The sequence below is a fragment of the Macaca fascicularis genome, chromosome 9 (genome assembly GCF_037993035.2).
Source record: "Macaca fascicularis isolate 582-1 chromosome 9, T2T-MFA8v1.1".
Taxonomy (NCBI): Eukaryota; Metazoa; Chordata; class Mammalia; order Primates; family Cercopithecidae; genus Macaca; species Macaca fascicularis.
In genome coordinates this window covers 50,010,989-50,033,693 of record NC_088383.1, presented here as the reverse complement: position 1 = coordinate 50,033,693, position 22,705 = coordinate 50,010,989, and the positions used below count along the sequence as shown (strand labels likewise).

The 22,705-nt window shown below is 40.0% G+C and overlaps 1 protein-coding gene and 1 non-coding gene across 2 annotated transcripts in view; one reads left to right on the top strand and one right to left on the bottom strand.

The window, feature by feature from the left end:
• The window catches only part of LOC102142031 (uncharacterized), a 50,395-nt gene that overhangs the window by 17,153 nt on the left and 10,537 nt on the right, over positions 1-22,705 (top strand).
• Positions 19,153-19,258, bottom strand: LOC123566974 (U6 spliceosomal RNA). The gene has a single exon (XR_006689687.1). It is a non-coding gene; the product is annotated as a U6 spliceosomal RNA (small nuclear RNA).

Sequence of the window (22,705 nt, the reverse complement as noted above, 5' to 3'; positions counted from 1 at the left end):
TGTAGCTTTGTATCTGTATTCATACGCATCATTCATTCATTCATTTATTCATTTGCATTTTTATTTTTATTTTTTTTAAGAGACGGAGCCTCACTCTTGCCTGGGCTATAGTACAGTGGCACAAGTATTGCTCACTGCAGCCTTAAACTCCCAGGCTCAAGTGATCCTCCCCATTCAGCCTCCTGAGGGTACTACAGCTGTATACCACCATGCCCACTATGCCCAGCCTTTTTTTTTTTTTTTTTGTGGAAACAGGATCTCACTATGTTGCTCATGCTGGTCTTGGACTCCTGGCATCAAGTGATCCACCTTGGCCTCCCAAACCTCTGGGATTACAGGTACTATCCACCATGCCCAGCCTCAGTCTAAAACTATTAACTGTAGGAACTGTCAGTTTCTCCCTTGCATTCTGTCAGTGTTTGCTTTAAATGTTTCAGAATGCTGCTTGGTACATATATAGTTATAATTTTTATAGCTTATTGATGGAACGACCGTTTATTCATATATAGTATCCTTCTTTATCTCTTGTAACAGCTTATATTTTAATCTATTTTGGGTGAAATTAGTATAGCCACTCCAGTTCTCTTTTGGTGGCTGTTTTCATGGAATATTTTTTATCAGCCTTTCAGTTTTAATTTATTTGTGTCTTTGGATCTAAAGTCAGTTTGTTTTGGACAGTGTGTAGTTAGATCATGTTTTTAAAAAATCTATTCTGAAGCTGGGTGGTTCACACCTGTAATCCCAGCACTTTGGGAGGATCTCTTGAGCCCAGGAGTTGGGGACCAGCCTGGTCTACAAAGTGAGACTCCATTTCTACAAAAAAATAAAAATAAAAATAGTTGGGTGTGGTGGTATGCGCTTGTGGTTCCAGCTACTTGGGAGGCTGAGGCAGGAGGATCCCTTGAGCCCAGGAGGTCAAGGCGGCAGTGAGTCATGTTTGTGCCACTGCACTCCAGCCTAGGTGACAGAGCAAGACCCTGTCTAAAATAAATAAATAAATAAATAAATAAATAAATAAATAAAATAAAATCCATCCTGCCAGCCTCTGCCTTCTGATTGATGAGTTCAATCAATTATCAATTAAAGTAATCACCGACAAGGAAGCACTTCTGCCATACTGCATTTTGTTTTCTGTATGTTGTATACCTTCTTTGGTCCCATATTCCCTTTATTACTGTCTTCTTTGTTTTTTGTTGATTTTTTTTTTTTTTTCCGAGACGGAAGTCTTGCTCTGTTGCCCAGGCCGGAGTGCAGTGGCACGATCTTGGCTCACTGCAAGTTCCTCCTGGGTTCAAGTGATTCTCATGCCTCAGCCTCCCAAGTAGCTGGGACTACAGGTACGTGCCACCATACCCAGCTAACTTTTGTGTCTTTAGTAGAGATGGAGTTTTGCCATGTTGGCCAGGCTGGTCTTGAACTGCTGGCCTCAAGTGATCCACCCGTCTCGGCCTCCCTAAGTACTGGGATTACAGGCCTGAGCCCACTGTGCCCGGCCTGATTTTTGTAGTGAATCATTTTTATTCCCTTCTCATTTCCTTCTGTGTATATTTTTTAGATATTGTCTTGGTAGTTAACCATGGGGATTACTTTCACATTCTAAATTAATGGCAAACTAGTTTAAATTGATTCCTTCCTAACTTCAATATCTTATGAAAACTTTGCTTCTACCTAGCACGTTACTCATCCCCTTTATGTTGTTGTCACAGGTTATGTCTTTATACATTGTATGCTCATAACGTAAATTTATATTTAGTTATTATCCATTTATCTTTTAAGTCCCGCATGAAGTAAAAAAATGGAGTTACAAAGCAAACATACAATGACCCTGGCTTTTATATTTGTCTATATGGTTAACCTTATTGGAAATCTTTATTTTTTCCTCCAGATTTGAGTCTAGTTTCTTTTCATTTCATCTTGAGAGACACCCTTCAGTGCTTCCTGTATAGCAAGCCTGGTAGTAACAAACTCAGCATTTGTTTTTCTGAGATTGTCTTCATTTCTCTTTCATTTTGAAGGACAGTTTTACCAGCTAGAGAATTCTCAGATGATAGTTTTTTCTTTCAGGAATTTATATGTGTCATCCGTATGTCTTCAGGCCTTCAATTGATTTCTAAGGAGATATCAGCTCCTAATATTAATGAGGATCTCTTGTAACGTAAAAATGCCACAAAACTTTCCCACCATTTGAAGTTGCCTTTTTCCTGATTTAGCATTTACTTGGTTACTGTAAACCTTTCATTGTTTTCCAGAGTTCAACAAGGTTGATTTTTATAGTTCTTGTTTTTTGGTGTTTCTGTGGGGAGACATTTTGGAGCTGTATACGCCACCATTTGGTTATGTCACTCAACACTGTTAACTGAATGGACCTGTTGTCCATTCAAGAATGACAGCAAAATGAGATATGCAAAGAAACAGGAACAATGTGACCCATGCACAGGACTAACAACAGGCAACACAGTAATATGGTTTCCATTTAAGTTGGCAGAAAACGGGTTATCTGGTGCAGATCAGTGTATGTTGTGTAATTTGAGGAATAGCCAGTAAAATAATGAAAAATGAACAAAACCTTGGGAAACGGATATCACTAGTTGCACCAGCATATACAAATGGGAGTATCAATATGAGAGAACAGAAAGGGAAAGAAAAATTTTTTGAGGAATTCACAGAAACACCCACAATTTGTTGAAGAACACTAATATATTCATCCAAGAAGCTCAACAAACTCATAGGAGGATAAATGCAAAGAGACTTATACCCAGATATGTCATAATGAAAGATGCTTTTATCATGCTCTTGTTTAACCTGCCTTATAAAAGTGACAATACAAGTGCTGGTGAGGATTTAGAGGAACTGAATTGTTCATACATTTTTGATGGCATGTGAAATGCTACAGTCGTTCTAGAAAATAGTTTGTCAGTTCAATTTAAAAGTAAAAACAGCATACATCTGTGGGGGCATGCCCAAGGTGGCCAAATAGGAGCAGCTCCAGCCTCTAGCTCCCAGCGTGAGCGACACAGAAGATGGGCGATTTCTGCATTTTCAACTGAGGTACTGGGTTCATCTCACTGGGGCGTGTTAGACTGTTGGCGCTGGTCCGCGGGTGCATCCCGACCAGTGAGAGCTGAAGCAGGGCGAGGCATCGCCTCACCTAGAAGTGCAAGGGGGAAGCGAATTCCTTTTCCTAGCTAAAGGAAATTGAAGCACACAACACCTGGAAAATCGGGTAACTCCCACCCTAATACTGCGCTTTACCAAGGGTCTTAGCAAACGACACACCTGGCCCAGAGGGTCCCACGCCCACGGAGCCTTCCTCATTGCTAGCACAGCAGTCTGAGATCTAACTGCAAGGTGGCAGCGAGGCTGGGGGAGGGGCACCCCCCATTGCTGAGGCTTAAGTAGGTAAGCAAAGCCGCTGGGAAGCTCGAATTGGGCGGAGCCCGCCACAACTCAAGGAGGCCGGCCTGCCTCTGCAGACTCCTCCTCTGGGGACAGGGCATAGCTAAACAAAAAGCAGCAGAAACCGCGGCAGAGGTAAATGTCCCTGTCTGATAGCTTTGAAGAGAGCAGTGGATCTCCCAGCATGGAGTTTGAGATCTGAGAATGGACAGACTGCCTGCTCAAGTGGGTCCCTGACCCCTGAGTAGCGTAACTGGGAGACATCCCCCACTAGGTGCAGACCGACACCTCACACCTCACATGGCAGGGTACACCCCTGCGATGAAGCTTCCAGAGCGAGAATCAGACAGCAGCACTTGCTGTTCAGCAATATTCTATCTTCTGCAGCCTCTGCTGCTGATACCCAGGCAAACAGGGTCTGAAGTGGACCTCAGGCAAGCTCCAACAGACCTGCAGCTGAGGGTCCTTACTGTTAGAAGGAAAACTAACAAACAGAAAGGACACCGACACCAAAACCCCATCAGTACATCACCATCATCAAAGACCAAAGCAGATAAATCCACAAAGATGGGGAAAGAGTAGTGCAGAAAAGCTGGAAATCCAAAAAATCAGAGCGCATCTCCCCACCAAAGGAACGCAGCTCATCGCCAGCAACGGAACAAAGCTGGCCGGAGAATGACTTTGACAAGTTTAGAGAAGAAGGCTTCAGTCTATCACACTTCTCAGAGATAAAGGAGGAACTACGTAACCAGCGCAAAGAAACTAAAAATCTTGAAAAAAGAATGGATGAATGGATAACTAGAATAATCAATGCAGAGAAGACCTTGAAAGAACTGACAGAGATGAAAACCATAACACGAGAACTACGTGACAAATGCACAAGTTTCAGTAACCGACTCGATCAACTGGAAGGAGGAGTATCAACGATTGAAGATCAAATGAATGAAATGAAGTGAGAAGAGAAGTGTAGAGAAAAAAGAGTAAAAAGAAATGAACAAAGCCTCCAAGAAGTACGGGATTATGTGAAAAGGCCAAATCTGCGTCTGATTGGTGTGCCTGAAAGTGAGGGGGAAAATGGAACCAAGTTGGAAAACACTCTGCAGGATATCATCCAGGAGAACGTCCCCAACCTAGTAAGGCAGGCCAACATTCAAATTCAGGAAATACAGAGAACGCCACAAAGATACTCCTCGAGAAGAGCAACTCCAAGACACATAATTGTCAGATTCACCAAAGTTGAAATGAAGGAAAAAATGTTAAGGGCAGCCAGAGAGAAAGGTTGGGTTACCCACAAAGGGAAGCCCATCAGACTAACAGCAGATCTCTCGTCAGAAATTCTACAAGCCAGAAGAGAGTGGGGGCCAATATTCAACATTCTTAAAGAAAAGAAATTTAAACCCAGAATTTCATATCCAGCCAAACTAAGTTTCATAAGTGAAGGAGAAATAAAATCCTTTACAGAGAAGCAAATGCTGATTTTGTCACCACCAGGCCTGCCCTACAAGAGATCCTGAAGGAAGCACTAAACATGGAAAGGAACAGCTGGTACCAGCCATTGCAGAAACATGCCAAAATGTAAAGTCCATCTATTCTAGGAAGAAACTGCATCAACTAGCGAGCAAAATAACCAACTAATATAATAATGACAGGATCAAGTTCACACATAACAATATTAACCTTAAATGTAAATGAACCAAATGGTCCAATTAAAAGACACAGACTGGCAAACTGGATAAAGAGTCAAGACCCATCAGTTTGCTGTATTCGGGAGACCCATCTCACATGCAGAGACACACATAGGCTCAAAATAAAGGGATGGAGGAAGATCCACCAAGCAAATGGGAAACAAAAAAAAGCAGGAGTTGCAATCCTAGTCTCTGATAAAACAGACTTTAAACCATCAAAGATCAAAAGAGACAAAGAAGGCCATTACATAATGGTAAAGGGATCAATTCATCAGGAAGAGCTAACTATCCTAAATATACATGCACCCAGTAGAGGAGCACCCAGATTCATAAAGCAAGTCCTTAGAGACTTACAGAGAGACTTAGACTCCCATACAGTAATAATGGGAGACTTCAACATCCCCCTGTCAACATTAGACAGATCGATGAGACAGAAAGTCAACAAGGATATCCAGGAATTGAACTCAACTCTGCACCAAGCAGACCTAATAGACACCTACATAACTCTCCACCCCAAATCAACAGAATATACATTCTTCTCAGCACCACATCGCACTTATTCCCAAATTGACCACATAGTTGGAAGTAAAGCACTCCTCAGCAAATGTACAAGAAGAGAAATTATAACAAACTGTCTCTCAGACCACAGTGCAATCAAAGTAGAACTCAGGACTAAGAAAATCAATCAAAACTGCTCAACTACATGGAAACTGAACAACCTGCTCCTGAATGACTACTGGGTACATAACGAAATGAAGGCAGAAATAAAGATGTTCTTTGAAACCAATGAGAACAAAGATACAACATACCAGAATCTTTGGGACACATTTAAAGCAGTGTGTAGAGGGAAATTTATAGCACTAAATGCCCACAAGAGAAAGCAGGAAAGATCTAAAATTGACACCCTAATATCACAATTAAAAAGGATATGAACAGACACTTCTCAAAAGAAGACATTCATCCAGCCAACAGACACATGAAAGAATGCTCATCATCACTGGCCATCAGAGAAATGCAAATCAAAACCACAATGAGATACCATCTCACACCAGTTAGAATGGCAATCATTAAAAAATCAGGAAACAACAGGTGCTGGAGAGGATGTGGAGAAATAGGAACACTTTTACACTGTTGGTGGGATTGTAAAGTAGTTCAACCATTGTGGAAAACAGTATGGCGATTCCTCAAGGATCTAGAACTAGAAATACCATTTGACCCATCCATCCCATTACTGGGGATATACCAAAAGGATTATAAGTCATGCTGCTATAAAGACACATGCACACGTATGTTTATTGCAGCACTATTCACAATAGCAAAGACTTGTAATCAACCCCAATGTCCATCAGTGACAGACTGGATTAAGAAAATGTGGCACATACACACCATGGAATACTATACAGCCATAAGAAAGGATGAGTTTGTGTCCTTTGTAGGGACATGGATGCTGCTGGAAACCATCTTTCTCAGCAAACTATCGCAAGAACAGAAAACCAGATGCCGCATGTTCTCACTCATAGGTGGGAACTGAACAATCAGATCACTTGGACACAGGAAGGGGAACATCACACACCGGGTCCTATTGTGGGGAGGGGGTAGATGGGAGGGATAGCATTAGGAGATATACCTAATGTAAATGACGAGTTAATGGGTGCTGCTCACCAACATGGTACATGTATACATGAGTGACAAACCTGCATGTTGTGCACATGTACCTTGGAACTTAAAGTATCATTAAAGAAAAAAAAAAAGCTAGAAACAAACTTAGCATGTGAACCACTAGTTGCACTGTTAGACATTTATCCTTGAGAAATAAAAACTTATGTTCCATCAAAAAAATTTCATAGCAGTTTTATGGGTAATAGCCAAAACCTGAATAATCCACGTTGTTGAATGGATAAATAATGTGTGATGTGTCCATATAATGAAGTGCTACCCAATATTAAAAGGGAATGAATGAGCGATACATGCAACATTTTGGATGAATCTCGAGATTAAGCTGAGTTTTAAAAAACCCAAACTCAGAAATTTACATATTTGTTCTGGTCCACCCCATAGAATTGTGATGAACCCTCCTATCCCCAAAGTTTGGTCCAGATACCAAAACTAGTAATGGTATCAAGAGTGTAATAAAGAGTTTATTACTTATAGAGACAGGTTTCTAGGGATACCAGAGAAGGCTCCTAAGCAGGTCTAAATGTGGATTGAGAAAGGAGAAGAATGGCTGCTTGTCATTAGGAATTTGGGGTGGGGTGAGCGCACACAAAAAGGATGGAGTTTATTTGGTTTGAGTTCCCTACTGGCGTTGACGGAGGGACCACCTAAGCTTTATTATTGGCTTGCCCAAATGTAGGGTAAGAGGGGGGATGGGTGGGATTTGAAATCTGTTATCAGCCAGTTATCACAAATGCAATTAAGCTCTTTGTCATAATACCTCATGATTTTATTTGTGTAACAGTCTTGAAATGACAACATAGAGATGGAGAAGAGATTCGTAGTTGCCAGTGTGAGGAAGGCAGAGAGGGTAGGAGATGACTGTAGTTACCATGTGTGGGATCCTTGTGATGGGACTGTTCTGTATCACCAATGTTGTGATTTTCCCAAAAAATCTATACATGTGGCAAAATTTATAGAACTAAATGTAGACAACTAATGCATGTGAAACTTGTGAAATCTGAATAAGGTTGATTGAATGAATCAATGTCAGTTCTTGGCTGATATTGAGCTATAGTTCTGCAAATTGTTACCATGGAGAAAACTGGGTGAGGGGTATACAGAATCTTCTCATTATTTCTCCCAGCTGTATGCCAATTTAGGAATTGTCTCCAGGCTGGGTACGGTGGCATATGCCTGTAATCTCAGCACTTTGGGAGGCCAAGGTGGGTGGATCACTTGAACTCAGGAGTTTGAGACCAACCTGGGCAACATGGTGAAACTCCATCTCTACAAAAAATAAAGACATTAGCCAGGTGTAGTGGTGCATGCCTGCTGTCCCAGCTACTTGGGAGGCTGAGGTGGGAGGAACGCTTGAGTCCAGGAGGTCAAGGCTTCAGTAAGCTGTGATGTACCATTTCACTCCAGCCTGGGTGACAGAGTGAGACCTTGCCCCCCACCAAAAAAGAAAAAGAATTGTCTCCAAATAAAAAGTTTTGTAAATTGCCTACCAATTATAAATAATTCTGCTTCTTAACCTTTAATAAACGTAATAGGCTGAGTGCAGTGGCTCATGCCTGTAATCCCAGCACTTTAGGAGGCTGAGGCGGGCAGATCACGAGGTCAGGAGATGGAGACCATCCTGGCCAACATGGTGAAACCCTGTCTCTACTAAAATACAAAAAATTAGCCAGGTGTGATGGTGTGCATCTATAGTCCCAGCTACTCGGGAGGCTGAGGCAGGAGAATTGCTTGAACCCGGGAGGCGGAGGTTGCACCGAGCCAAGATGGTGCCACTGCACTCCAGCCTGGCAACAGAGCAAGATTCCATCTCAAAAAATAAAATAAAGTAAAGGTAATGGACAAAATCATGTTGTACACTATTTGTTGAAAAATCACAGCCCACTTTCTGTATAAGAGATGCTGGATCTCTTTTATCGCCAGTTTTACTGAATCTCATAAAGGATCTACTGTCCATTACACAGACAATAAAAAATAATGAAACATGAAGGTTGGGAAGTCAAATTGTCATTTTGTGTGCAGACGATTTGATATCTGTACAAGCAGAAGTAAATGTTACACAGAAGTGATTTAAATTAAAACAGTTTAGTGAGGTGGTTGACTATAAGAACAGTGCGTACTATCAGTTGTGTGTTATTTATATACCAGGAAACAAGTATATAAGAAACAATTTTCATGAGAATTACATAATTCACATACTGTACTCTTCACCAAATTTTACGTGTATAAATCAATCATTGTTAGTGTATTTGCAGGATTGTGCAACCTTCCAGACAATTTTTTTTTACTTTTTTTGAGGTTGAGTCACGCTCTTTCACCCAGGCTGGAGTGCAGTGGTGTGGTCTTGGCTCACTGCAACTACTGCCTCCCGGGCTCAAGCTAAGTCTCCTGCCTCAGCCTCCTGAGTAGCTGGGATTACAGGTGCATGCCACCACACCCGGCTGTTTTTATATTTTCACCATGTTGGCCAGGCTCGCCTCACATTCCTACCTCAGGTTATCCAGGCACCTCAGCCTCCCAAAGTGCTGAGATTACAGGCGTGAGCCACCACACCCGGCCGACAGTTGTTTTTTTGAGACAGAATCTTACTCTCTCGCTCAGGCTGGAGTGCAGTGGCGCGATCTTGACTCGTTGCAACTTCCACCTCCTGTGTTCAAGCGATTCTCCTGCCTCAGCCTCCCGAGTAGCTGGGACTGCAGGTGTGTACCACTATGTCCAGCTAATTTTTGTGTTTTTAGTAGAGAAGGGGTTTCACCATGTTGGCCAGGCTGGTCTGGAGCTCTTGACCTCAAGTGATCTGCCTACATAGGCCTCCCAAAGTGCTGGTATTATAGGCATGAGGCACCGCGCCCAGCTGACAGTGTTTCTTAGAACATTGTCATCGTCCCTGAAACAAAGCCAATATCCGTTAGCAATTACTTTCTCTTTCCCCTTTCCTGTAGCCGTTGGTAACCAAAATTGAATATTCTGTGTGGATTTGCCTAATCTGGATGTTTCATAAAAATGGAACTGTCTGTGACCTTTTCTGCCTGGCTTCTTTCTCTTAGCATAACATGTTCAAGGTTCATGTATCAATATTTCACTTGTTTTTTATGGCCATATAACATGGTGTATAGATATACTACATTTTATGTATCCATTTGTCAGTGGATGGACATTTGGTTTTAGTTCTACTTCTTGACTATTATGAATAATTCTGCTGTAAGTGTTCATGTATACGTTTTCACATGGACATGTATTTTCAGTCATTTCAGATATATACCTGGAAGTAGAGTGCTGGTTATGTGGTGTCTCTGTGTTCAGCTTTCTTGGGAACTACCCGATTGTTTCTCATAGCAGCCACAGTACTTTACAATCCTGCCAGCAATGCATGAATTTTCCAGTTTCTCCAGTTTGCCAACACTTTTTAATAGTATTATTATTATTTATTATACTAATCCAGTAGTTGTGAAGAGGTATCTCATTGTGGTTTTTTGCATTTCCCAATGGCTAATGATGTTGAACATCTTTTTGTTTTTCTTTTTGAGATGGAGTCTTGCTCTGTCACCCGGGCTGGAGTGCAGTAGCGCGATCTCAGCTCACTGCACCCTCTGCCTCATGGGTTCAAGCAGTTCTCTGCCTCAGCCTCCTGAGTACCTGGGATTACAGGTGCCCACCACCACGTCCGGCTAATTTTTGTATTTTTGGTAGAGACGGGGTTTCACCATCTTGGCCAGGCTGGACTTGAACTCCGGACCTCATGATCCACCCGCCTCGGCCTCCCGAAATGCTGGAAGTAGAGGCCTGAGCCACTGCTCACGGCCTGATGTTGAACATCTTTTTATGCACTCGTTGGCTATTTACGTATCTCCTTTGTCGATTTCAAGCATTCACTTTATTTCATGACTTATAGAAAAATTGGAGAGATAGTAGAATTACCCAGTTCCTGCTGTTGTTGACATATTAAGATGGTACATTTGCAACAGCTGTTGAACTAACATTGGTACATGATTATTGACTAAAGTCCGTATTTTTATTTAGGAACTGCTGATTTTTACCTAATGTCCTTCTGTGTTCCAGGATCCCTTCCAGGGCACCACATTTCATTTAGTTGTCATGTTTCTTTAGACTCCTCTTGGCTATGGTGGTTCCCAGACTTTCCTTGTTTTGGATGACCTTGACAGTTTAGAGGAGTCCTGGTGAGGTATATATAAATCTCGTTTATTGGAATGTGTCTGATGTTTTTCTCAAGATAAGACTGGGATTATAGGTTTTGGGGAAAAAGGCCACAGTGGTAAAGTACCTTTTTTGTCACATTATATCAAGCATGCATACTGTCACCATGTTTTACGACTTTTGATGTTGGCCTTAAATGTCTTGGCAAACATAATGAGTTTGTCCACTATAAAGTTACATCTTTTTCCTATTTTTCATATTGTACACATTGGAACAATGTTACTCTGCACAACTCACGTGTCAGAAGTGAAGATTTATGAATTTTATTGCTGTTGTTTTTTAGAGCACTTTCTTTCTGTCACTACAAGATGGTCCAGTCTCATCTTGTGTATTTCCTTTCTGAAATCAGCCATCATTTCTTCAGATAATCCTGGTTCCTTTTATTTGAGAATGATATTAGAAACCAAGATAGGGGCTAAGGGTGTGCTTGCAGCAGTAGGGTGTGGCCATCTCAGCTGACAGAACAGGGAAATATACATGTGTATAAACCATGTAATATACTTGTAAATAGTTCTACATGTAACCATCTGTATCTCTCTTAAGCTAAACATGTGTTTATACTTATACCTTCAACTCTTCATTACCATATGGATCATTCTAACTTTCTTCCGTTGCTTCCCTGTAAATTACCATATCCAACAGTAAGAAATCTGGCTCTAACCATCCATCATCCATTTACTTTCTTTTTTTTTTTTTTTTTCTGAGATGGAGTCTTGCTCTGTCACCCAGGTTGCAGTGCAGTGGCATGATCTCAGCTCACGGCAACCTCCACCTCCTGGGTTCAAGTATTTCTCCTGCTTCTGCTTCCCCCGTAGCTGGGGCTACAGGTGCGTACGATAACGCTCAGCCAATTTTTGTGTTTTTAGAAGAGGTGGAGTTTTGCCATGTTGGACAGGCTGGTCTTGAACTCCTGATCTTAGGTGATCCACCTTCCTCGGCCTCCCAAAGTGCTAGGATTAAAGGTATGAGCCACTGCGCCTGGCCTTCCATTTACTTTCATTATTCTTTTCCTGTATACATGCATGGCACTGTCAGAATTATTAATCATGCCTATGTGGAAAATAGTTTTATAATGTTATCAACTAAAATACAGTACTTATGTGCAGATTTTCCTTTAATCTCACAGACTTCTGTCTCTTTCCAAAGTAATTAAGGTTAGGATTTCCTCCTGCATTGAAGGGGGTCCTTCATTGATACTATTTTTTGCATTTGTAATGCAGCTAGATGGTTTTGGTACAGCATGGCGTTATTACTGGCTCCTGCTGAACCCATGACTTCAGTGAAATGGGTAATTCCTTGAAATTTGGAGATTACCAAGAGTTACACAGAAGAAATAAGCCATTCAAACAGATCAATATCAGTTAAAGAAATAGAATCCATAAAGCTTTCCTAAAAGAAAAGAAAAAGAAAGAAAGAAAGAAAATAAATTATCAGACTTTTTTGGTTTCATTGGTGATTTCTGTGTAACATTTAAGGAAGAAATATACCAGTTCTCTACAGTGTCTTTCAGAAAAGAGATGCAAAGGGAACCTTCCTAACACTTTTTTAAAAGGCTGTTTTTTCTCTAATCCTAAAAGTATATGAAGACCTTGCAAAGAAGAAAAACCACACACTAATATTCCTCATGAATATAGATGCAAAAATCTAAATAGAATCCAACATTGCATGAAAATAATTAGATGCCATGACCACTCAAGGCTGGTCAGAGTTTGAAAAGCAATTAATGTGGCCGGGTGTGTGCGTTGGCTTATGCCTGTAATCCCAGCACTTTGGGATGCTGATGCAGATGGATCACCTGAGGTCAGGAGTTCGAGACTAGCCTGGCCAATGTGGTAAAACCCTGTCTCTACTAAAAATACTAAAAGCTAGTGTGGTGGAGCGTGCCTGTAATCCCAGCTCCTCTGAAGGCTGAGGCAGGAGAATCGCTTAGAACTTGGAACGCGGAGGTTGCAGTGAGCTGAGATTGTGCCATTGCACTTCAGCCTGGGTGACAGAGCAAGACTCTGTCTCAGAAAGAAAAAAAAAATCAATTTCTGTAACCTGCCACATCAACAGGCTACAGAAGAAAACTATATCATGTCAATTGATGGACAAGAAGCATTTGATAAAATCCAATACCCATTCATGATAAAACTGAGCAAACTAGGAATAGAGAGGAACTTCCTCAACTTGATTACAAAAATCTACAAGAACCCTACTGCTAAGATCATACTGAGTGGTGAGACACTGGATACTTTCTCCCTCAGATAAAGAAACAAGATGTCCTGTCTCTTCACTCTTACTCTGCATCTCATTGGAAATTGTGGGTAATGCCATAAGACAACAAAATAAGAGGCATACAGATGGGAAAGGAAGAAATAAAACTTTATTTGTTCATACAGGCATGATTGCCTAAGGAGAAAATTCTAAAGAACTCCCAAAACTATTAAGTATTTGTAGCAAAGTTGGAGGATAGAAGCTTAAATAGAATGAATTCGTTTTTTCATTATGTAGTTGTGTTATTTGTCCTTTTATTGTTGAGTTGTAAAGAGTTTTTTACATATTCTGTGTAGCAGTCCCTAATTACGTGCATTGTTAGCCAATATTTTTCTCCCATTTGTGGGTTGTCATTTTATTGTCTTTGTACTTGGTAGCAAAAGAGTTTTTCATTCTATGAAGTCTAATTTGTTTTTTCTTTTGTTGCTGGTATTTTTGGTACTTTATCTAAAAGGGCTTTGTCTATCCCCAGGGCATGAAGATCCACTCTTGTATTTTCTTTAAGTAATGGCTTTTAAATGTAGACCTGTGATCCATTTTCAATTAGTTTTTGTATATGGTGTGAGGAAAGGAATAGTTTTGATTGCTTTGCATACAGATATTCAGTTGTCTCAGCATCATTTCTTGAAAAGGTGATTTTTCTTTTTTCTTTTCTTTTTTTTTTGAGAGGGAGTCTCACTCTGTCACCCAGGCTAGAGGGCAGTAGTGCGATCTTGGCTCACTGCAACCTCTTCTTCTGGGATTCAAGTGATACTGCTGTCTCAGCCTCTCAAGTAGCTGGGACTATAGGCACATGCCACCACGACTGGCTAACTTTTTTGTATTTTTAGTAGAGACTGGGTTTCACCATGTTGGCTGGGCTGGTCTCAACCTCCTGACATCAGGTGATCCACCCACCTCGGCATCCCAAAGTGCTGGGATTACAGGCTTGAGCCATTATGCCTGGTTGGAATTCTTTTTAAATTTTCATTTATGATTGTTTGTTGTTAGTGAACTTGCACCCTGCAACATTGTTGAACTCTTTTATTAGTTTTAATAGTGTTTTAGCCGATTCTTTAAGATTTTCTATATGCACCAGCAGTCAACTGCAAATATAGTTTCACTTTTTTTTTTTAAATGTGAATTCCCCTTCCCCTTGCTTTTCTTGACTAGAATCTCCTGTATGATGTGTAACCAGCAAGAGGACATTCTTGTCTTCTTTTTGTTCTTAGAGTAAAATCATTGTACCTTTCTTTATTTAGTGTGATGTTAGTGGTGGACTTTTTGTAGATGCCTTTAATCAGGCTGAGGAAGTTTAACTCTTTTCCTGGTTTGCTGATTGTTTTTATAGAGACGATGGGCATTGGATTGTGTTAAATACTTTTTCTCTATATACTGAGATGATCACGTGGTTATTTCTTTTCTACTTAACGTGGTGTATTGATTGATTTTCAAATGATAAACTTTCATTACTAGGATAAATCCCACTTGATCATTGTATGTAATCCTTTTTATATACTACTGGATGAAATTTGCTAGTATTTTGTTGAGGATTTGTAGGTCATGACACATGGATCTGTAGTTTTTTTCATGTCTGATTTTGGTACCAGGGTAGTGTTGGGATCATAGAATGAACTGGCAAGTGTTTCTTATTCTTTTGGAGTTTTTGAGTCATTGATAATTCTTTTTAAATGTTTGATAAAATTCTCCAGTGAACACATACGGACCTGGGTTTTGTTTTTGTTTCCGTAATGGTAAGTTTTCTTGTCTCTGTTTTGTCTTTTTTGAGACAGGGCCTCACTGTATGCCCAGGCTGGAGTGCAGTGGTGCAGTCATGGCTCACTGCAGCCTAACTTCCCAGGCTCAGGCAATTTTCCCACCTCAGCCTCCCAAGTAGCTGGAATACAGGCATATGCCACCACACCCAGCTAATTTTTTGTATTTTTTTTTTGTAGAGATGGGGTTTCACCATGTTGTCTGGGCTGGTCTCAAACTCCTGAGTTGAAGTGATCTGCCTGCCTTGGCCTCCCAAAGTGGTAGGATTACAGGCATGAGCCACTGCATCCCACCTGTAATGGGGAGTTTTAAATTTACAACTTCAATCTTTTTACTTGTATAGGTCTTTTCAGATTTTTCTTTTTCTTGTTGAGTTGGTTTTAGTTGTTTTTGTTTTATGGATTTTTCCATTTTGTTGAAGTTAAATAATTTGTTGGCATACATTGTTCATGATATTCTTTGTAATTATTTTTATTTCTGTAAGAGTAGTAGTAATACATCTTTAATCCCTACATTTGGTAATTTGAATATTCTCTCTTTTTTTTTCAACGTCAGTCTAGTTAGAGGTTTGTATATTTTGTTGATCTTTTCCAGGAATCAGCTATTGTTTTTCTGTTCTCTAATTCATTAATTTTTACTCTATAATCTTTCTGCTTTCCTGCCTTCTGCTTGCTTTGGGTTTGTATTGCTGCTCCTGTCCAAGTGTTTTAAGGTGGAAAATTAGTTTATTGATTTGAGATCTTTTTTAATATGGTTATTACAACTACAGATCTCTCTCTAAGAATTGCTTTATCTGTATTCCATAAGTTTGAGTATGTCTTCATTTTTATCTCAAAGCATTTTTTCTGATTTCCCTTCTTTTTCTTCTTTGACTCTTTTTTTTTTTTTTTTAACTTTGGAATGTGTTATATAATTTGTGCATTCTCAAAATTCCTTTGTCTTACTGATTTGTAATTTCCACTGTGGTCAGAGAATCGTTTTAAATTTATTCTGGGGAATGTTTCATGTGTACTTTTGAAGAATACCTATTCCACTGTTTTCGAGTGGAATGTTCTGTCTATATCTCTTAGATCTGGTTGCTTTAGAATGTCATCTGTATCTTCTGTTTCCATGTTTACATTGTGCCCAGTTGTCCTAACCATTATTGAAAATGGGATATTACAGTTTGCAGTAAGTATTGTAGACTTGTATATTTTTTATTTTAATTCTGTCAGTTTTTGCTAGACATACTTTGAGGCTCTGTTAGTAGTACATATGCTTAGAATTGTTATGTCTTCTTTATTGATTGACCCTTTTATTGTTATATTAATAAAATTCCCCTCTTTATCCTTAGGAAAATTTTTGTATTAAAGTGTATGTTGTGTGATATTAGTATAGCTACTCCAGCCTAAAGGTGTCATGTGCCAGATCTGTCTTTTTCTGTTTTCAAATTTTCAACCTGTTTGTATCTATCTCTTATAGACAACAGATGTTTGGATTTTCACACTTTCAACAACCTGAGAATTGTTGCTTTTTGATTGGATTTTCAAATCATTCCCTTTTTCCTGTTATTATTGCTATACAGATGGTTGCTGACTTACAGTGGTTTGACTTATGATTTTTTTTAACGTTTCAAGTTGAAAAATTTAACTTTTTTTATTGGGTTTATTGGGTTGAAACCCCTTTGTATGTTCAGGATTTATAAAGGTTCAACTTAACTATTTTTTCTGACTTTACTGGAATGTATTCCGATTTTAAGTGGAAAAACAGTATTTTCAACTAATTTGACTATTATCAGGATGTAACTTGATCATAAGTCAAGGAGCATCTGTAGTTGGATTTACCTCTGCCATTTTTGTTTGCCATTTCGGTCTCCTGCTTTTTTGGTGCTCTATTCCTTTTACTTCTGCTTTCTTTTACATGACATGAATGTATTTTATTTTATTATTTTTATAGGTTTTGAGGGTACAAGTGGAGTTTTGTTACCCAGACATGTCACATAGAGGTGAAGTCTGGGCTTTTAGTGTGGCCATCAGCAGAATAGTATACATTGCAGCCATCAAGTAATTTCTTACCCTTCACCCTCCTCCCTACCCCTCCAAGTCTCCAGTGTCTCTCATTCTACTCTCTATGTTATGTGTACACAACATGAAATGAATATGTTTTAGTATAACATTTTTTTAAAATTACTATGTCCCTTTGAAAATTTATTTACCTAGTGGTTGCTCTAGAACTTACCTAATAAGTCTTACCTTATCAAAATCTACTTCAGATTTGTACTCCTTAACTCTAGTAAAATACAGAAACATTACTTGTATATAGCTGTACTTCGTCTTCTCCATTTGTTATTTTTATATGTATTACATATATATTTAAAACCCAACAATACATTGTTATACAGGCTGAGCATCCCAAATCCGAAAATCTCAAATGCTCCAAAATCTGAAACTGAGTGCCAACATGCTCAAAATGCTCAAAGAAAATGCTTGTTGGAGTAATTCAGATTTTAGATTTCTGGATTTGGGAAGCTCAACCAGTAAGTATAATGTAAACTTTCCAAAATTTAGAAAAAATCTAAAGTCAGAAACACTTTTGATGACAAGCATTTCAGATAAGGGATACTCAATCTGTAATTGTTACTATGTCATTTGATGTCTATTTTTTTTTTTTTTTTTTTAAGTTCTGTGATATATGTGCAGAACGTGGAGATTTGTTATATAGGTATATGTGTGCCATGGTGGTTGACCTATCCTAAGTTTCCTCCCCTCGCCCCCAACCCCTCAACAGGCCCTAGTTGTGTGTTGTTCTCTTCCCTGTGTTCATGTGTTGATGCCTTTTAAAGAAGCTGAAAGATAGGAAGTATCTATTCATAGATTTTGTTATACTAACCTTCTTATTCATCATTTCTGCTTCAATTTATTTGTTCGTGTGGATTCAGAGTTACCATCTAGTGTAATTTCCTTACTCCAGCACAGATTTGTTCCTCAGTCTTTTTTTTGCCCCCTGAGATGGAGTCTCACTTTGTTGTCCAGGCTGGAGTGCAGTGGCACTATCTGGGCTCAGTGTAACCTCCAGCCTCCTAGGTTCAAGCAATTCTCCTGTCTCAGTCTCCTGAGTAGCTGGGATTACAGGCATGCACCACCACACCCAGATAATTTTTGTGTTTTTAGTAGAGACAGGGTTTTGCTGTGTTAGCCAGGCTGGTCTCAAACTGCTGACCACAGGTGATCTGCCTGCCTTGGCCTCCCAAAGTGCTGGGATTACAGGCATGAGCCACCACACCCAGCCACTCTATTTTTTTGCTTTATTCTTTTTTTTTTTGTTTTATTATTTGTTTACTTGTTTATCAGTGTATTTGTGTTTTTGAAACAGGGTCTCTCTGAGTCATTGAGGCTGGAGTGCAGTGGTAGGATTGCAGCTCATTGCAGCCTCAACCTCCTGGACTCAAACAATACTCCCAACTCAGCCTCCTGAGTAGCTGAGACTATAGGTGTGCACCACTATGCCCAGCTGCTTAAACAAATTTTTTTTTAGCGATGGGGTCTCAGTATGTTGCCTAAGCTGATCTTGAACTCCTAGGCTTAAGTGATTCTCCTGCTTCAGCCTCCCAAAGTGTTGGTATTACTGCGTGAGCCACCGTGCCTGGCCTGCCTTATTTGTTAAATATATGGCGTTTCTATATGTTATAGGTTCAACAGTACAGTTATAAACATTGACTTATACATATTTGCATATTAAATTCGGTAGGAAAAGAAAGGAGAGAAAATGTGCCTTTTTTACTCTCTCGTATCACTGCCTTTTCCCACAATAATTGTGGATTTGAACTAGTGTTTGGAATCTCTTGTTTTCACCCTAAAGAACTTCTTTTCTTTCTTTTATGGTTAGTCTACTGGCAAGGGATTCTCAAGTTTTTTTGGTTTCTATTTGTTTTTTAATTTGAGGATTTTTAATTTTCACCCTCTGTTTTGCAAATAGTTCTGCTATTTTAGGTGACAGGTGATTAAAAAAAATTTTTTTTTTCAGTACACTGAATATGTCACCCTGCCTCCTCCTCGCCTCTACTGTCTCTGATGAGAAGCCATATGTTAATCTTAGGACATTCCCTTGCATGTGAGGAATTGTATTTCTCTTGATGCTTTCAAGATTTTCTCTTCATCAACACATTTGCATGATTTTGGCCTTTTTTTTTTTTTTTTAAATGGAACGCTTCACGAACTTGCGTGTCATTCTTGTGTAGCTACTGTGCTAATCTTATTGGTATTGTCCCAGTTTTAGTATATGTGTTGCAAAGTGAGCATAGCCATTCATTTGTTTGAATATTTTTTCTGCTGCTTGATATTTCTCCACTTGTTCTGGTACTTCTGTTATGAATATATTGGTGTAGTTAATGGTGTTCCTCATTTTTTTGAGGGTTTCTTCATTTTTCATCACTCTTATTTCTCGCTGTTCTTTAGATTACTTAATCTCTATTGATCCATCTTCAGGTCTACTCATTATTTTGCCAGCTACAACCTTTCTTTTCTTTCTTTCTTTCTTTTTTTTTTTTTTGAGATGGAGTTTCTCTCTTTTTGCCCAGGCTGGAGTGCAGTGGCACTATCTCGGCTCACTGCAACGTCTGCCTCCTGGGTTCAAGTGATTCTCTTGCCTCAGCCTCCAGAGTAGCTGGGATTACAGACGCATGCACTACCACGCTCAGCTAATTTTTTTGTATTTTTAGTAGAGACGGGGTTTCACCATGTTGGTCATGCTGGTCTTGAACTCCTAACCTTAGGTGATTCGCCTCCCTCGGCCTCCCAAAGTGCTGGGATTTCGGGCATGAGCCACCCTGCCCAGCCCAATCTTTTGTTGAGTCATTCAAGTGAGTTTTCCATTGCAGTTATAATTTTTGAATCCAGAATTTTCATTGTATTCTTTTCTGTCTTCCTAGTGATATTTTTCTGTTTGATGAGGTGTCATCATACCTCCCTTTTCTAAGTAGTGTTTCCTTATGAACATATTTATTTTTATTTTTTATTTTGATACGGTCTCGCTCTGTCACCCAGGCTGGAGTTCAGAGGCATGATCTCAGTTCACTGCAACCTCCGCCTCCCAAGTTCAAGACATTCTCTTGCCTCAACCTCCAGAGTAGCTGGGATTACAAGTGCCTGCCACCATGCTCAGCTAATTTTTGTGTTTTTAGTAGAGATGGGGCTTCACCATGCTGGCCAGGTTGGTCTTGAACTCCTGACCTCAGGTGATCCATCTGCCTTGACCTCCCAAAGTACTGGGATTATGGGTGTGAGCCACCGTGCCCGGTCTGAACATATTTATAATACCTGCTTTGAGGTCAGCTAAGTCTGATATCTGGATCTTCCCAAGGGCAGTTGCTGTAGCCTGCCATTTTTCCTGTATATAGGTGACAGTCTCCTGTTTCTTTGTATGTCTTGTAATTTTTTAATTGAAGAGTAGACATTTTAGAGAATACTTTGTGCTTTCTGTAGATACTGGTTCCTCTGTTCTCTCTAGACTTGTTGTTGTTTCTTATTTAGGTGACTTGACTGTACTATTTGAGAGAAGCTTTTTCACTCCCATTGGATTCTCACTGATGTTGCTTGTCAGAGGGCTCCGCCTTGGAAATGCACACTCCCTTTAGGATGGCAGTGGTGTTAACAGTGCTGTCTTTGAATGTCTCTTTCTGTGATTGCTGTGTTAGCCTGTCTGCGTCTGTTGGTGTTACACTTTGCTGATAGCCACTACTGATTGTTGACGTGTTGCTCTATTGTTTTCAACACTGTCCTGGACCATATGTTGCTCTTAGATTGCTCTTGTTAAATTTGGGTTCCTTCTAGAGGGTTGCCTTTGAGGCTTTGAGTTTGCTTTTTATGTTGCTATTCTGAAAGTCAACTCCTAGAAAATATAAATTTAAAAATCATTACTGTAGAAAATCTGTGTATGTATTTGTATGAGCGTTTCTGGTAGATAAGAACACATCTAATTGCCCTGGATGTCTCTTCTTAGCCATCTCTTTTCCTTGCTCTCTCCAGTAAACTTTCATTTGGTCTGTGGTTTAGCTTGTTGCTGTCGTAGAACTGCCACCCTCTTCTTAATTGGTTATCATTGAATTTCCATTCTTTTTGAGGGTGGCCTCAGGCTTGCACTCACCCACACTCTGTTCTGAACAAAGTGAGTTTTCTGGAGGAGAATTTTGGAACTCTCTGTCCTTACAGGTGGCCCTAGGTCAGAGTCCTGCTCCATTATTCTGAATCTGGAGGCTACAGCAGTGTTTTGCTTTTCTTTGGGTGGGTGATACTGTGCTTTATGATCAAAGATCTGGGTTGGGGCAGTAGTCTCTGGTCTTCTTGGTTTATTTTGGAATCTGTTCTCAATGAGCTAGGTGGGCATTGTACTCCACTATTCTCAGACTGCCATGACTGGGCTGGATATTTTCATTGGGGTGGTAGAGGAAGCTGGCTTAAGGCCTTTTGGCAATTCTTTCCTAGAACTTGAAGCTGTGGAGGTTGAGGAGTGCTGGTGGCTTGCAGAAGATAGATGCACACACAGAGAGGTCTGGAGATCTGCAAAGGGGCCTCCATGAATGTTCAGCAAAGTGTTAATCAGCTCATGTATATGAGGAAATGAGTGAAATGAGTTTTGAAAAGAAGCAGAGGAAACAGTACACAGTACTCGCATAGGGCCTGGAAAAGGACTGATCCTGCCAGCCAGAGTGGAAAAATTCATAATTCAGAGTACTGGGTAGAGTGTTTAGAAAGGTCTTTTCTCGGTGGTGAGGAGTAATGTTCCCCAAACTGAGCATTCCTCCAGATTTGCCTAACAAATAATAAAAGCAAGACCTGAAAGTATCACATTGTTTCCAGGTGACTTAGTGTATCCTAGAACAAAGCACAAAAATACTTACAGGAAGTCAAAAGTACCCAGCATCCAACCAAGTAAAACTCTCAGTCTCCCATCCATTGAAATATTACCAGACTTACAGACATATGGGAAAACATGAGCTTTCTCAAAGAGACTAACCAGGAAATTGAAATGGACTCAGAATTGCCATAGATAGTAGAATTAACTGACAAGTTCTTTGAAAACAGTATTAAAACTGGATTCTATATGTTCTAAAACTTAAGTAGAGACACGAAAGATTAAAAAAAAAAAAAACCCCACACCAAAATTCAGTATAATAGAAAAGATAGAAATCAGATTTCTAGAAATGAAAACTGTAATGCTTGAGATGAAAAATACATGGCCAGCCATTGGTGTCTCACATCTGTAATCCCTGCACTTTGGGAGGCCAAGGCAGGTGGATCTCCTGAGCTCAGGAGTTTGAGACCAGTCTGGGCAACATGGTGAAACCTCATCTGTAGCAAAAATGCAACAACAAAAAAATTAGCTGGGTGTGTTGGTGCATGCCTTTGGTCCTAGCTACTTGGGAGGCTGAGGTGGGAGGATCACTTGAGCCTGGGAGGTGGATGTTTTAGTGAGCCGAGATTGCGCCTCTGCACTGCCCCTGGGTGACGGAGTGAGACCCTGTCTCCTCTCCTGCCCCGAAAAAAGAACACATAGGACAAGAACTGATGGCAGTTTAAACATTGCAGAAGAAAAAGATGAGTGAACTTAAACACACAGTAATAGAAGCCATCCAAATAAAACAGAGAAAAAGCATATTTGAAAAATAAGCAAGACCTTGGGCCAGGTGCGGAGACTCATGTCTGTAATCCCAGCACTTTGGGAGGCCAAGGCAGGTGGATCACGAGGTC